This window comes from Rattus rattus, chromosome 3, assembly GCF_011064425.1.
Source record: "Rattus rattus isolate New Zealand chromosome 3, Rrattus_CSIRO_v1, whole genome shotgun sequence".
Taxonomy (NCBI): Eukaryota; Metazoa; Chordata; class Mammalia; order Rodentia; family Muridae; genus Rattus; species Rattus rattus.
This window is the reverse complement of record NC_046156.1, coordinates 22,333,945-22,349,201: the sequence shown is the minus strand read 5'-3', so window position 1 is coordinate 22,349,201 and position 15,257 is coordinate 22,333,945. Positions and strand designations below refer to the sequence as shown.

Sequence of the window (15,257 nt, the reverse complement as noted above, 5' to 3'; positions counted from 1 at the left end):
ACTTACAGGGTTATGTTCTTTTTTTTTTTTCTTTTTCCTCTTTGTTTTACATTTCGTGCCTGGCAACTAATTAGAATGCCTTTAGTTTTCAGAGCTGTGACTTTCCTTCTGTCGGTATAAACCAGCAAGGCACCCACTTTGAATTCCGTGACCTATACTATGTCAGATTATGGAATTAAAAGTCTTTAATATTGCTGAAACTATTGCTTTACCAATAAGATGGATGGAAAAGACTAATTCCATGCTTTATTCTCAATAACTATATGCCTTTTAAAATTACTTGTAATTCATGTAATCTTCATGTAATTGTACAACCCCCTTTAAGGATGCACTCTAGCCTCTGACTTTCTTCTCGTGAGGCCTAGAGAATCTATACCTCACAACTCTTGGCACTTTATACAATGTGCAGTCCGCGTTATTGATTCCCACTATTTGGTCACTAATTGACAATTTGACAATTTATTGGATTTGTGTTTTGTTTTTTTTTTTTTTTTTTTTCAAAAGCAAACCATTCCATAGGAGAAGTCAGAAGACTCTCTTATCAAACCATTAACATGAATGATTTTGCTTAGGAATGGAAGACAAAACTAGCCATTGGGTTTTACCCAAATTTCTATAATGTGGTCTTAGAGGTTAAAAAGAAAAGAGCAAAACCAACCAAACAAAAAGCATTAGTCACAGCTATTGAGGTGAGAGGCACACAGCTGTAACTTAGTGAATGACATTGTCTGTGAGCACGAGGCTAACTGATAATCAGAGTATGTGGTAGCCATTAGGTAACATGCCCTCCTCCTGAGGGCTGGGAAGCTGAGAGGAAAAGATAGCAACGGTGTGTCTTGTCATTCTCATCGGATTGATTACTTTTCTTTTTCTGCTGCTTCCATAAAATATCATGGCCAAAAGCAATCTAGAAGAGAAAAGCTTTATTTTCTCTTAAATTTCCAGAGGGATGCAATCCATCCTGGTTGAGGAAATAGGAGAGCAGTTAGGGCGATGGTGATGGTGGAGACAGGATGCAGGGAGCTCCCATTTCATCCCCACACAGGAAGGAGGCACGGGAGCGACAGGACTGAACACAAGTGGCTCCAGGCTGACACCTCAAAGCCCACCCCAAGCCATGTAGCTCCTCCAGGAAGGCTTTTCTCCCAGAGGTTCTGTAACTTTCCACATAGCTCCATCAATGGGAAGCATGCTAAGAAATAAACGAGACTGGGGGAAATTTCTCATTCAAGCCACCATGTTGGGTAAAAGTAAAATGAATAATTCATCTCGACCAAATGATTTTGCTTAATCCCTTAGATAAGTATGGGGATTTTTTTGAGCATAAGAAAATCCAAATGGTTTTTAATGAAAGGCCATGCTCCCTCCCTGGGATGAGCTCAAGATTCTTTTAAAGAAAATTTAGCCTTAGGAAATCCACTTAATAAATAGATTATGACTCAGTTTTTAATGAAGTAGGTTAAAATAGAAGTGGAAATGTTCCCGATTGGGTTAATTTTACCCTTTCCACTTAGCTATTATTTTCGTAAAAGAAATAAACTGGAGGCGGGCCACCAAATGCTCAGGCCCAAAACGTGTTGTTAATTGTGAGCTACACGTCTTCATGTGTCCATAATATCATCTTAAGAAATTATCCTCTGAAATGGCCTCAGATTTGGAAATGGAAGTCTGTTGCGGATAAGCTGGCTTCCTTTGGATGTAAGTCTATGCATTTGGAGCTCAGCTGCTTAGCTGGCAGGAAACTGTGTTTTCTTCTTCGCAAGTGCCATTGTCAGCTTTATCCTTACAGCCAGGGTCTCTCCTTTTTCTGTTTGTAATAACACGATGTGTGAGAACCCAGAGCACGTTAAGCCAACGTTAGAATCAAGAGGTTTTCTTCATGGAAAATGGTCGATGTATGCTCCAAAACTTGTGGAGGGCTTTCTCGCTTGTAAATTCAACTCCAGTCTTAAGAGGAGTGCATCTTGCTAATGAACAAAATTAGGAAATCCTTTGATACTGAGGTTGGATTTCAACAATACTGTAGCAGTTTAAACAATACAATTGGACAGGTTCCTTTGTTCTCTCTCTCTCTCTCTCTCTCTCTCTCTCTCTGTCCCTCTCTCTCTCTCTCTCTCTCTCTCTCTCTCTCTCTCTCTGTCTCTCTCTGTCTCTCTGTCTCTCTGTCTCTCTCTCTCTCTGTGTGTGTGTGTGTGTGTGTGTGTGTGTGTGTGTGTGTGTGTGTGTGTGTTGTATTCCCAGCCTATCTGGGTATGAAGGCTGTACAGTATATATCGAATATTCGTTTTACTCTAGGTATCTTCTACTTTAAGAGTGCTTTTAATTATAAGAAAAAAAAATTAAATGCAAACTTATAAATTTATTGTTCAATATGGCTTGCTCAATATAGTGTTTAATTTCCCTTTTGAAATTGTGTGCGTGCGTGCGTGTGTGTGTGTGTGTGTGTGTGTGTGTGTGTGTGTGTCTGTCTGTCTGTCTGTCTGTCTGTGTGTGTGTTAGTGTTCGGGACTTTGAGAATTTTTCTTAGGAGCCCAGTCTTGATTACTCTTAACATAGCATTTGTCATTCAGTATACAATCTGATATTATATACTATGGAATTTTTTTTTAAATTTTTCTCTCTGTCCTGTGAGTCCACATTATTACTAAATTTTCAAATCACTAAGTAAGTGTTCTTGCAGTATATAATGGTTAAATAGGAAAAATTTAGTATAAATGCTATGGAGTGTGCCCCATGTTCCTGTGTCTCTGTCTGTCTCTCTCTCTGTCTCTCTCTGTCTCTCTCTGTCTCTGTCTCTCTCTCTCTCTCTCTGTGTGTGTGTGTGTGTGTGTGTGTGTGTGTGTGTGTGTGTGTGTGTGTGTGTATAGCCAGAGGGACAATGTTATTGTTTCAGGACATTCTATTTTTTTCCTTATGAATGCTGTAGCTTTTACACCCCTGCACCCCCTCCCCGGGACTGACATCTTTCTTTTTCTTTCTTTCTTTCATGTATTTGGAGTCGAACTCAGGTTCTTAAGCGCTCGCCAACCGAATTATCTCCTCAACACATTCTTGAGAATCAAACCTTTCCAGTGTAGCTGAGGTCCTCAGCCCCACACGCCTCTCCTTCCCAGAGGCTCTTAGAGCAAAGTAGGACTTTTCAATGTCGGACGAGTAAGCAGTTACACATTTTTTTTTAATTGAATGGAAAAATTTAAATCTTACTCAGATCTAAGCAAAAGGACCATGAGGTTATTAGTTGCAGGAAAGAACTTACAGCTCTTTAGTAAAAATGATGGGAACAAAGTAGTAGTAAAACAGTCTTTCACTGGATTTAGATTGCTTAAATGATTTATGAGATATGTTTTTTAATCCAGCCTCAAAATGTTACAAACTTTCCCCTCACTGATCCATTGATCAATTGGTCACTCAGCTTATCTATCTATCTATCTATCTATCTATCTGTCTGTCTGTCTGTCTGTCTGTCTGTCTTCCTTCCTTCCTTCCTTCCTTCCTTCCTTCCTTCCTTCTCTCTTTTCTCTTTAAAATTTCTTCTTCCTCCTCTTCCTCCTCCTCCATCACTAAACCACCATCCTCCTTCTCCTCCTCCTCCTCCTCCTCCTCCTCCTCCTCCTCCTCCTCCTCCTCCTCCTCCTCCTCCTCCTCCTCCCTCTCTTGAAACTTCTTTTATCTTTTCTTTTTTTTAAGCCAGGGTCTTACCACAGAATCTAAGTTGGCCTGGAACCCGTGCAGACCAGGCTAAAGGCTAACATCATCAGGAAGCTCTGGTAAAAACAAAGTGCGGGTCACATCGATCAACTCCAGGACATTTTGAATGAGCCTCCCACCCGCCCATTTCCTCCTACTCTACTGGGACTCTTCATCCCACCATCCTGAAGGTGTTTTTGAGGCCAGTCTTCATCACTGGCCTCCTCTGTTATTTTTGCACGTGTTTTACTGGGCTGATGGGTGAGCTGCACTTTCCGTTGTTATGCATGAGTTTTTTTCCACTGCTTTTTCTAAATCAATTGTTTCCAGAAATGAATTTAATCTCGGCTATTACAATTCAGTCCTCCTGATGTTTGTGAGAGGTTGCCCTTATACTATCATGCACTATGACAAAACTTGGGTGTAACATTTTTTTTTAATTACGGGGGGAAATTTAGCAGTGACATGGGGAGTGCGTGCTTCAGCTTTTCCATAGTTCAATTCCAAACTTTATTTTTCCAAATTGGGGGGAAAAAAAAGAGTAATTCAATACCACAGTGCAGGTTTTTCCTTAGTTAATATAAACTAAGTTATCTTTGATAATAAAAAATGAAGTGACCGTTTGAACTCTTACTTGCTTTTGTGGGCTCTGTGAGGGCAAGACCTTATTCTTTGGAGTTATTGGTCATTTCTCAATTCCTTAGGATAAAGCAACCATGAATATGTTTTTACAGCTCTGCCACATTTCTTCCCTTTGCCTTCTCTTTGTTTCCATGTCTATGGGTGACTGTGATTATACTCACTACTGATCTCAGTCATATTGCCAGGGTTACCTGTGAAGATCTATGGAAGGGCCTGTTCCTTCCCCCACCACACCCAGGACGAGAGAGGATGGGTGATACGAAGTTATGTTTTCCCGTTAAGGGACATTCTGTGGCCTGAGTCTTTTCCTGTTAACTTAAACAGTAGGTGATGCTATTGTTCTCATTCTTTATGTACAGACAACTATAGAAGATAGTCTGAAAATTGATCATGCTTTTGAAAGCTTTTTAGAGTGCCGATCTATTTACTAGCGTAGGTGGTTTCTCATGGTATGGCATATGGAATTGAATTGATGTACCTGGGTGCACATCTAAACTCTGTTACTTAATATCAGCGTGAAACTGTAAGAGGTGCTTAACTTCCTGACAGATGGCTTGGAAATGTTTCCAAATGTGAAATCATGTGTGGCGCTCTGCAGGTAATGGAGTGAAATGCCTTTCCTCTGTAGCTTCCTCTATCCTTTTTCAGCTAAGAATTTAGCATATAAAGCTGTGGACTGCTTAGATTAGATACTCTGTCTTGGCCTGAAGTTTAAGACTAAAGTACGTTATCTATTTGTCAAGTCAGGAAGTTGTTTTATTCAAATGTTCTGAGTTGGTCTTCTCTTGGGTGGAGTTTGCATTTCTCAACATCATTTCTGCTCTTGTAGAGTCCTAGTGATGCAACTTTAAATGGATCACATTTTTAAAAAAACTGCTAGGTATCATTTTTCTTGTTGTTACAATCTATTAGAGTATATGATGGCACCAAGTATTTTAGAATGGATTCTGAATACAAGGATTGCCTTTGTGAGAATTGTATGAGCTTCATCTAGTTAGGAGTTAAAAATTACAAAAATAACTGACGTGAGCTTATTTCAGTTAGAAGTAACATTGGTATTGGAATTGTGACCAAACTTTACTCCCAAGCATGCATAACGGAGCCCTCATTTCCTTCCCTATAGTCTGCCTTTCTCTGCCAGGGAAAGAAAAATTGCTTAAACCATAACTAATTAAGAAAACATTATTTTGCTTAATAGATAGCTGGAAGGTAAAGGGTGGAGAAGAAAATATGGAGAAAACATTTTTGATTCCTTTTCAAGAATTAACAATAAGGGATTTTAGAGAAAGAAATATACTGAATAAAAATCAAACACTGTAATTAACACCATGTGTGGTTTTTTATATATATATATATATATATATATATATATATATATATATGCTCTTCTTCTTTGTCTCTCTTTGTGTCTCTGTGTCTGTGTCTCTCTCTGTCTCTTTCTGTCTCTCTCCGTCTCTGTCTCTGTCTCTGTGTGTGTGTGTGTGTGTGTGTGTGTGTGTGTGTGTGTGTGTGTGCGCATGTGCACGCACATGTCCTCTGGATCACATGCATTTGTATTTCTGAGTGCAGGAGCACATGAACAAGCTGTGATCTTGTAGTCAGAGGACACCTCAGGTGTCAGTCTTTCCTGCCACATTGACTTAGGCAGAATCTCCTGTTTGCTGCTTCATGTGTATGCTGCACTATCTGGCTAGTGAACTTGTGTTCTTCTGTCTTCTCCTGTCTTCCCACAGGGCCACTGGCATTACAGATACATATTCCTGTAGCCAACTTTTATATGGGTTTTGGGGGATTCATCACAGTTATTTATGACACCACCACAAACCCTTAAACTACTTAGCTCAGGCATCATTTCTGAATACTCACATTTCTCAAAGGAGTCCATAGTCCTTTTATAGTTTTGATTATTTTTTTTCTCAGATATTTAAACTATTTTTGGTTTTTGGAAACTGTTCAGACTCAAATTCTCTTTTTGGTTCAGGAACTGATAAATGTGACCACACAGCTCTTTGATGCCGTTTATGTCGTTAGCTGAGGACATTATTATTTCAGTAACACATTTGGTTAAATGACTTTCCGTCCATCGGCCTCACCTCGCTGAAATCAACACCAGGAAAATGAGTGTGGTAAGGATGGGCATCTGTCCACTCAGGGTGCTCCTGTCAGTCTTTGGGTTTCTGTGTCATCAGAGCTTATCTGATGAGACTGTGGCAGCAAACAAAATGTGTCACTTTGTTCTCCTTCTGTCTTTGCTTTGCTTTTCAAGGAGATCTCTCAGGTGATCCTGCCAGTGATCCCTTTGAAATGACGTCCCAGAATGCAGCAGTCCCAGAACAAGACGTAGCACACATGACCTCTTATTGCTATGGAAGAGTAGAATTCTTCAGTTTGACTTCAAGTTCTGTTTGCCTAAATAGTTCGAACAAGGACAAGTTCTCCTTTTCAATCCTAAGAGTTCAAGTGTCCTCCTGAGTACAGGGCACCTCTGGGTGTTGACTAGTGATGATTCTTGATGTGTTTCCTTTCAGCTACAGCACAGATAGGCATCACTTTTTTTTTTTCCGTCTGCATTTGGTCTCAGTTTATCAGCCATCACAACTGCTAGCTAGTAACAACCATTTCTGGAGCACTTAGTGTATGCCAGGTGTTCTGAGATGTCCCAGGATTTGCATTCTTATTCAGTCCTCACGAGGTCTTTATGCTATCATACTCCCTATTTTGCAGATAAGGAAAATTTTGCAATTCAGATGAGCTGTTTGGCTCCAAGGAGATTAAAACTCCAATTCTGAGTGTCTTAGAGCCTTAAGACAAACATTCTCATGTAGCCCAGTCTTCTTAATAGAAGACCCTAAAACTAAGAGGAGCAACTCTCTCCCTGGTGAGAAGTGTCGTCCGTGTGCACACCACCCCCCCCAAGTCAATGGAGCACACAAGTGACTGGTGATGCTTTCTCTAGTTCGGATGTAGAGGTTGGCCTGTCCTCCTGAGCATGGATGGAGAGTACAGGGAAGATGGGAGGGGCCTGTGGCTACTATGACTTTAGCAAGGTCAAACCCCAAAGGTTTGCTTTCCTTTGCTTTTGGACTTTCTTCGTCTTTAATTGACCTTGGAAAGATAAACGAAACTGCCTCCAAAGAGCTCAGTTTGCAGGCAGCGTGTGGGTTTTTCAACTCAAGCCTGGAGGTTACGTCCTGGATCAACAGGAGTTGAGTTATCTTACATGTAATATAAATTCATTTTCTAAGCTATGCAGTATGGAACACTGCTACTTATCACATGAAAACATTGCACACATACCAAGCATGCATGGATATCCTCCTAATGGTGAATGTTGCTGAAGTTGGAAATCTTGTAGTCACAATGTAGTCTCTGTTCCTCCTGCATCTGCAGCAGCATCAAGTTAAGGCAACCGAGGTAGGTTGCAGAGAAATCAAGGATCAAGTATTTAGGGTATGTGATATGAAGCTGTTATGGTTTTAGAGATGCTGCATACAACTTTATACCTTCTGATCATATTAACTTAAATCAGTATAGCATTGCTGCAATCGTATGCTACCGAATAGGCAACATTTATTCCATAAATTAAGGTTTTTAGTGTGTGTGGTATGGGGATCAAACCCAGCCAAGCAAGTGTTCTCCCATTGAGCCAAATCCCTATTTACTGCATAACAATGCAGTATGTGGCTGAATACATAGAAATCAGAAATAAGCAGACTTTTTAAGCTGTTTTTAATTGATAGATGAATACATCATATTAGTTTATTAAACTAACATGTTTGTGATTTAGTGTAAATTCTCTGACCAGTTTTTCTGATCCAGGACTAAATATTCATGAGAGCATGAACTAGCACTTCTGTCAGTACAGTTGCTTGATTTGTATATAGTAGTTTTTCTTAGAGCACACTGAAAATATGTATAATTTAGACTGACTTTAATGAGATTAAATTTGGGAAATTTGACCGCATTTATCTCCCTCCAACATCATCTCTGCAAAGTTCTTAAAAACATGCTACAGTTAATAAATGTTACCCATGTTTAACACATGTTATCGAATACCTTCTTCTAGAACACTTTTTAATTATATCTTATTTTTATATTTTATAAAATGTAAAGTGGCTTAGCACTGCAGTTGAGAAATTTCTGTCTTTATGTAAAATCTTGAAATGTCCAACATTTGTTTCTCCCTCTCCCCTCTCCCCTCTCCCCTCTCTGTCTCTCTCTCTCACCCTCTCTCCCTCTCCCTCTCCCCCTCCCCTCTCCCTCTCCCCTCTCCCCTCTCCCCTCTCCCTCTTTTCTCTCCTCCTGACCCAGTGTGTATGTGTGTGTGTGTGTGTGTGTGTGTGTGTATTCTGCCTTGGAGCAATCCTTTGAGGTCAAAATACACACAGCATGATTTTCTTATTTGCCAATGAAGATGGATAATGTTATTGATAAGCCACCATTTAGGGATCAATTTTAGCTCTGGTTGTCAAGACACATTCTTTGCTTTTAAGCCAGAGTTATAGTACGAAAATTTATACATTGCTCAGGTTTTTTGAGATGTAAATGTGCCAAGTGCAATGAGAACTTTTAAGCAAACAACAAACTTCTAGCATCCAGAGCAAGTGGAACTGGTGGGAGTTCACTGAAGCACAATAAAAAGAAATACCAGAAAGCTTATGAACTTAACAACGTCCAGCTCATTCTTTACACCAAGTGCTGCCCTGAGCACTTGAGTCAAGTCTGCGCTCCCGGCATCCTTTCCCTGTCTTCGGAAAAATAGAATCCCATTTCCCCTGCACAGATTGTGGAAACAGGTTTCATAAGGGTTTTCTCAAGGACACGGCCTTAGCCAGCCAAAATGTGAGAGTAGCAATTACATAATTCAGAACTAATAACCACTACACCTCGCTGCATTTAGAGCTTGGAGTCTGCTCCATATTGCTCAAAATTGTCAACAACAGGTTGCCTGAAAAGCTTTTAAGGAATAAGTCTAGGAGAGATGCACTTTAACAGAATTATAGGCCAGTGCGTGAGGTAGCAGCTAGCAGAGACAGAATGTACTGGATCTGCAGTGGACACCAAGCCTGGCGGAATTATTCTGAAGGACCTAGTTACCCATCAGATCCCAAATGAAAACAAAACGTTGGTATCATTTGCAAGCTGGGTCACAAACCCGTTATTGATGATGATGTATAACATCCCATGTGCTCCTTTTCTAGACTTGGTGCCAGCTCTTAGGAAAACAAGGACCAAGTTACCTGTTGAAGGGGAGAACTGCCTGCAGGGTAGATGCTGTTGCATTTAGAGAACCACACAGTGAGGAGGGGAATGTGTGAGTTAATCACCCCACAAATGATCTGGGGAGTTCTGTGCCTGCCACTGTAGGGAGAGACAGTGAACTCAGACAAAGGAAAAGGGCATTTTTCAGGAAAGCCGGAAGTTAAGAGTGCTCTTCAGGCCATGCTTACTTCCCAGTAGACCTGCATCTCAGTACAGTTTATGTGAAGAGATAGTAGAGCAGGAGTTCAGAGCTCATCATCTAAAACAGTGATCATTCTGAGAGCCCTGGCTTCCTCTTACTGACTTCGAAAAGTTGCTAACATCAATTCATCTCATATGTAAGAAAAGTAGGAAAATGCTACCTACCCTCGTACTCAGGATCTGCCATCGAAATAACATATTTGAAGTATCTGGACTATATCCAAGATGTAATTGATAACTGCTATATTGGTTTGGCATTATCGCTGTTATTACTCCCTCTTATTTTCTTATTTCGTTTTTGCAATTAGAAACTTGAGGGGTCAAATTCAATTATCCTTAGGGATTCAGTGTGTGCATACGAAAACCGTTTAGGGCCTGGGTTTGTAGAGAGTCTTGAGTAAGTATGAGAGACAGGAAAACTAATGGCGGTATCAAATGTCCAACCCAAATTAAATGACAACAGGAAGGAAACAAACTAGAGTCAAAGGCTACTTTGTTGACCATTTGGTAATTTAAGTATGTGGGATATTTATATGGAAAGGCAACTTATTTTTAGACATGACATTTGAATAGGGATGGTTCTTCGGTCACATGATAAGGGACTCAGGGCATTGGCCAGTTCTGAGGAATCCACATGAAGTATTACTATGCAAATTATGGCCCAAGCATTTTGCAAATGTCGATTTGTTTAGTGTTCACTTTACAAAAAGAAAGCCGTACGTACTCCAGAACAGTTACACTATCTGAGGTAATGCAGTTTCCCTAAGTAATCTGAATTCTGACTTCCTGTACCTAGCCCTTTACTTAAATTTCTTCAAAAGCATGAAGAAATGTATGTGAATCCATGAACTCACTGGAACACTAAGTAACTAGGGCAGCCCGACCTTAGGCTATGAGTGTATGGTGGATTATGAGGAGGTAACCCTGAGATGGGGAGCAGTGGTTTGGCCATTTTTGAAATAATCTAGGCAAGAGTATAATTGAGAGACCCAGACTAGGTGGTTGCTATGGTGATGGTGAGCCAATCCTGGTGGAGTGAACGTGAATTTCTCCAGGTCATGGACTCTTAAGAATCTGTTAAGTGATTTCCTCAAGAAATGTGTACAGACTAAGCAATGTCAGTGAAAACCCGACATCCTCCCAGTCTTTCATTTACGTGACACTCCACACAATTTGGTTTAAAAAAAAGAATCTTTTGGAATATTTACATTTTTAAGGGAAGATACAGTTTTGCTTTGTGCTCCCTGTATCATCTTGTAGTAATTAAAATATTTAATATTTTAAAATAATTCATGTTTTTATATACCAATTTTTAGTAACTTTCATGAGACTAATTTTAGAAGATTCTTATTGGCTCCTGACCTTTCTATCCCAACTATTTCAACGCATACATAAACAACAGCTCTGAAATTGTTTACATATCTCTTCCTTTGCTGCTTATGAACAAAAACTGGCCTGATGCTTCGTGGCTAATTAAAGGTGTCCAGAGCAAGCCCCTCATCCTGTGTTTCCTCACGAATATTCAATATTTGAATTCGTTATTTTTCGATGGTTATTTACCAGAAGAGAGAAAGACAGCAGTTCTTATTATCAAAATTCATCTTCATGACCCGTAAATAATCTTTCCCTGGTCTCTGTCTCTGCTTCTGGGACACACTTTGTTTCTGTCTCCTGGGCAGGAAACCCCTCAGGGTAATTAGTATCTAGCCACAGGGGAATTAAGAAGATGTTGGGTGACCGATTATTGTTTTGTTTATCATTTCACGAAAGAGTAATAATTGGGTCCCCCTTGGCCGTATGGGAGGCAGCATAGCCAATACCTATGAGTGTATTATAAAAGTCTTTAGTAATAGTCATGCTATGGAGGTTCTCTTCACACACACACACACACACACACACACACACACACACACACACACACACAGAGAGAGAGAGAGAGAGAGAGAGAGAGACTGAGACTCCTGAGACTCCTTCATACATACATAGAAAACCAAACTCTCATTTCTTACAGTCTCAAGTCATAAGAAGTTCGTAGTTTTAAAATTCTGTTTGTATTTTACTATCCCCAGAATGGACAGTTGAAATCTCCACAGTGAATGGATAAATTATTTCCACATTATAGTGAATATTATGGAAGATTATGATGTATCAACCCACTTGGAAGAAAGAGTATTGTATTTTCTGTCAATTTTGTCTTCTCATGGAACTAATCTTTTCGATTTATACTCAGACGTATTTTGCTTGGCTGGATTGTGAGACCTTTCTTCTTTCAATATTTAAGGAATGACTGTACTCTGCATACTTAAAATCTATACACTTGAGTGGCTACAGAGTTGGCTCAGGTAAGAGCACTCACTGCTCTTACAGAGGACCCAGATTTGATACCCATCCCCCTTATAGCAGCTTACGACCATCTATAACTCAAGTTCAAACAATCAGATGTTCTTTCCTGACCTCCACAATGGAAACTTTACATAGTAAGGGCATATCTCTTTTTACACATTTAAATTGATTGACTTTTTTACACTTATTTAGCATGGATATGTGTAAGTAGTCATACACACATATGCTATGACATGCATGTGGCTGTCAGCGGAGAGCTTGCAAGAGTCTGTTCTCTTCTTGCACCATGTGGGTCCCAGAGAGTGGACTCAGGTCATCAGGCTCAATGACAAGACCTTGTAGCCACTCAGCAGTTGTGCTGGTCCCAAACTGGATCGTTTAAAGCAGTAAGTCACTTACAGTTCTGTCTAATGACAGCATATGAAAATGCTGTTACATGCTTGCTGGTCTTTACATCAGGGTACTCCACGCAGTAGTCTGCACTAGGAGATCGTTATGAAATATGATATGTTTATCACCAGAGACACCATTGGGATTGCCCTGGTGTCCCTTAGGGCCATGGTGAACACAGAACTGTATGCCTTATTTACTCAACTTATTCCAGGTCACCACCCCTTTTGATTTTATGTGCAGACTGGTCCATCCCTTGCCTGTAGACTGGGGGTCAGTATGCCCTATCTCTAGGCATAGGCTTGTACTGTGGGTCGATGATGTGAGAAGAGGAGCTCTTAGCTGAGAGCATCAGTGCTTACTCTGCAGGCCAACTCTAGTCAAGTACATATGGCTGGAAATGTAAACATGTTACGGGCTTGCCAAGAAACTCTCCCAACTTCAAGTATTTTTTTTAAAAAGGACTTTGATTTGAAATCATAATTGACAAGTTCATTTGAAGGATGAATGAAGAAAAACAGTTGAGGGATCTTATTGTCAGACATGATCACTAAACTATCCTAATGTTTAAACCTGTGTATGCAGAAAAAAAATGATGGTTTGAGTTGAGGAGCAGACTAGGTAAGGCCTCCTGTGTGCTGTGCATTTCTCATAGGAATGTGTGGTTCTTAGAAATAGCCCAGATACAGTGGATGAGAAAAGGTTTACTCACCCAAGGGAAGCAGTGCATGCATTTCTCCTACGGTGCTGCCTTTGGGGCCCGTGTTTTCTTTCGACCTGCTGGTGAGCCTCCTGGGAAGAGAAGAAGGGTTAGCCAAGGCTGGGGAGGAGGGAATCCAGTTGGGGTTTTAGCTCTGTGCTGGGCTCTCTGGAGGGTGGGTAGGAGGCAAAATATTTCAATCCTTTGTTCCCCGTGTTGCTATGATGGTTTCATTTATGAAATTATTTTTTCTATATTCAAACATGGTAACTAGGTGGCATTCTTCAATCTACGTAGAATTGACATTACCCTTTGGGGACATTTTTCAAGAACCTTTCAAAGAGAAAAAATTTACTCATTAAAAATTGTGGTATTTGTAGGTGTTTTAATCTCAGAGTATTGGGCCAATACATAAACATGATGACAGAGAAAGTGTAAGGTTTGGAGTTAAGGAGTCAGTGTGAGCATGCTGTGTAGGAATAGATTTTAATCTTCATATCATGTTACAAGACGGTAATATTGCATTGGCCTGTTTATTTTTATTTCAAAGATTTCTAATTTCATATTTATTGGATATTTTAAAATTAATATGTAATATTTTCAACTCCAGTCTAGGTAAAGTCTTTTTTTGGGTTGTTGGTTTGAGGATTTCTGCATGATTAAAGCATGCATCGAGGTTAAATCAAGTTTTGATATTCCCAGGGAGACTTCATTTCTAAGGAATAATTACCATGCTCAAGGGACTTCCTCCTTTGGGGAATGAATTCAGCATGTCTTAAAGGTGTGTGGGGTGTGTGGTGTGTGTGTGGGGGGGGGTGTGTGTGTGTGGGGTGTGGGGGGTGTGTGGTGTGGTGTGTGGTGTGTGTGTGTGTGTGTGTGTGTGTGTGTGTGGTGTGTGGTGTGTGGTGTGTGTGTGGGTGTGTGTGTGGGTGGGGGTGTGTGTGGTGTGTGGTGTGTGTTTGTGTGTGTGTGTGTTTGTGGTGTGTGTGTGGTGTGTATGTGTGTGTGTGTGTGTGTGTGTGTGTGTGGTTGTGTGGTGTGTGTGTGTGTGGTGTGTGTGTGGTGTGTGGTGTGTGTGTGTGGTGTGTGTGTGTGGTGTGTGTGTGGTGTGTGTGTGTGTTGTGTGTGTGTGTATATGGTGTGTGTGTGTGTGTGGGTGTGTGTGTGGTGTGTGTGGTGTGTGTGGGTGGGGTGTGTGTGTGGGTGTGGTGTGTGTGTGGGTGTGTGTGTGTGCGTGGGTTGGGTGTGTTTGTGTTTGTGTGTGGGTGTGTTTGTGTGTGTTGTGTGTGTGTGTGTGTGTGTGTGTGTGTGTGCGCACACACACATGCACGTGTACTACAGTGCATGTATGAGGTTGGAGTGCTACTTGGAGGTGTCACTTCTGTCCTGGTAGAAGGTGGACCCTGTGGATTGTGTACAGGGGCTCTGGCTTTGCCTCTACTTCCTGAGTCAGCATTCAGGCTGTAAATAAATTAATTAAAAGTTTCTCTCCTTAAATCCATTGCAGTGCAGTGATTTTTGCTTTACTTTAGGTTTGCTGCTCTAGAAATGACTATAAATATCATTCGATAGAATATTTCATCATTATTTCACTTAGCATAAAAATCCGTAGAGTTGTGCTATTTCCTGACATAAATGAGTACACATATTAAACATCTTAATTTATTATATCATAAGATTATAAAAACAACTCCTCAAATATATATTTTATTTTTAATAATCTAGTTAGGCACCCTCACTCGCTGCAGACGGCCTGCCTCGCCTCGTGCTCTCCCGCTCCTGCTCCACAGATGTGCTTCGACTACCCACAGGCCTTCGCCAGATAAGACAGTGTCTCGGACACTGGCTCCTCTTCTCACTCGGGCCTATGGTAAAGATGTAAAATTTGGTGCGGATACTCGAGCCTCAATGCTTCAGGGTGTAGACCTTTTAGCAGATTCTGTAGCTGCTACCTTGGGGGCCAAAGAGAAGAACATTGATTATTGAGCAGCGTTGGGGAAGTCCCAAAGTACCGAAGATGGAGTCACTGTCG

At 40.7% G+C, this 15,257-nt stretch overlaps 1 protein-coding gene and 1 pseudogene across 1 annotated transcript in view; both read left to right on the top strand.

Moving 5' to 3' along the window:
• Ppp3ca (protein phosphatase 3 catalytic subunit alpha) overlaps nt 1–15,257 on the top strand; it is a 273,470-nt gene that overhangs the window by 103,692 nt on the left and 154,521 nt on the right.
• Nucleotides 1–15,257, top strand: part of LOC116895161 — an 80,497-nt pseudogene that overhangs the window by 62,898 nt on the left and 2,342 nt on the right.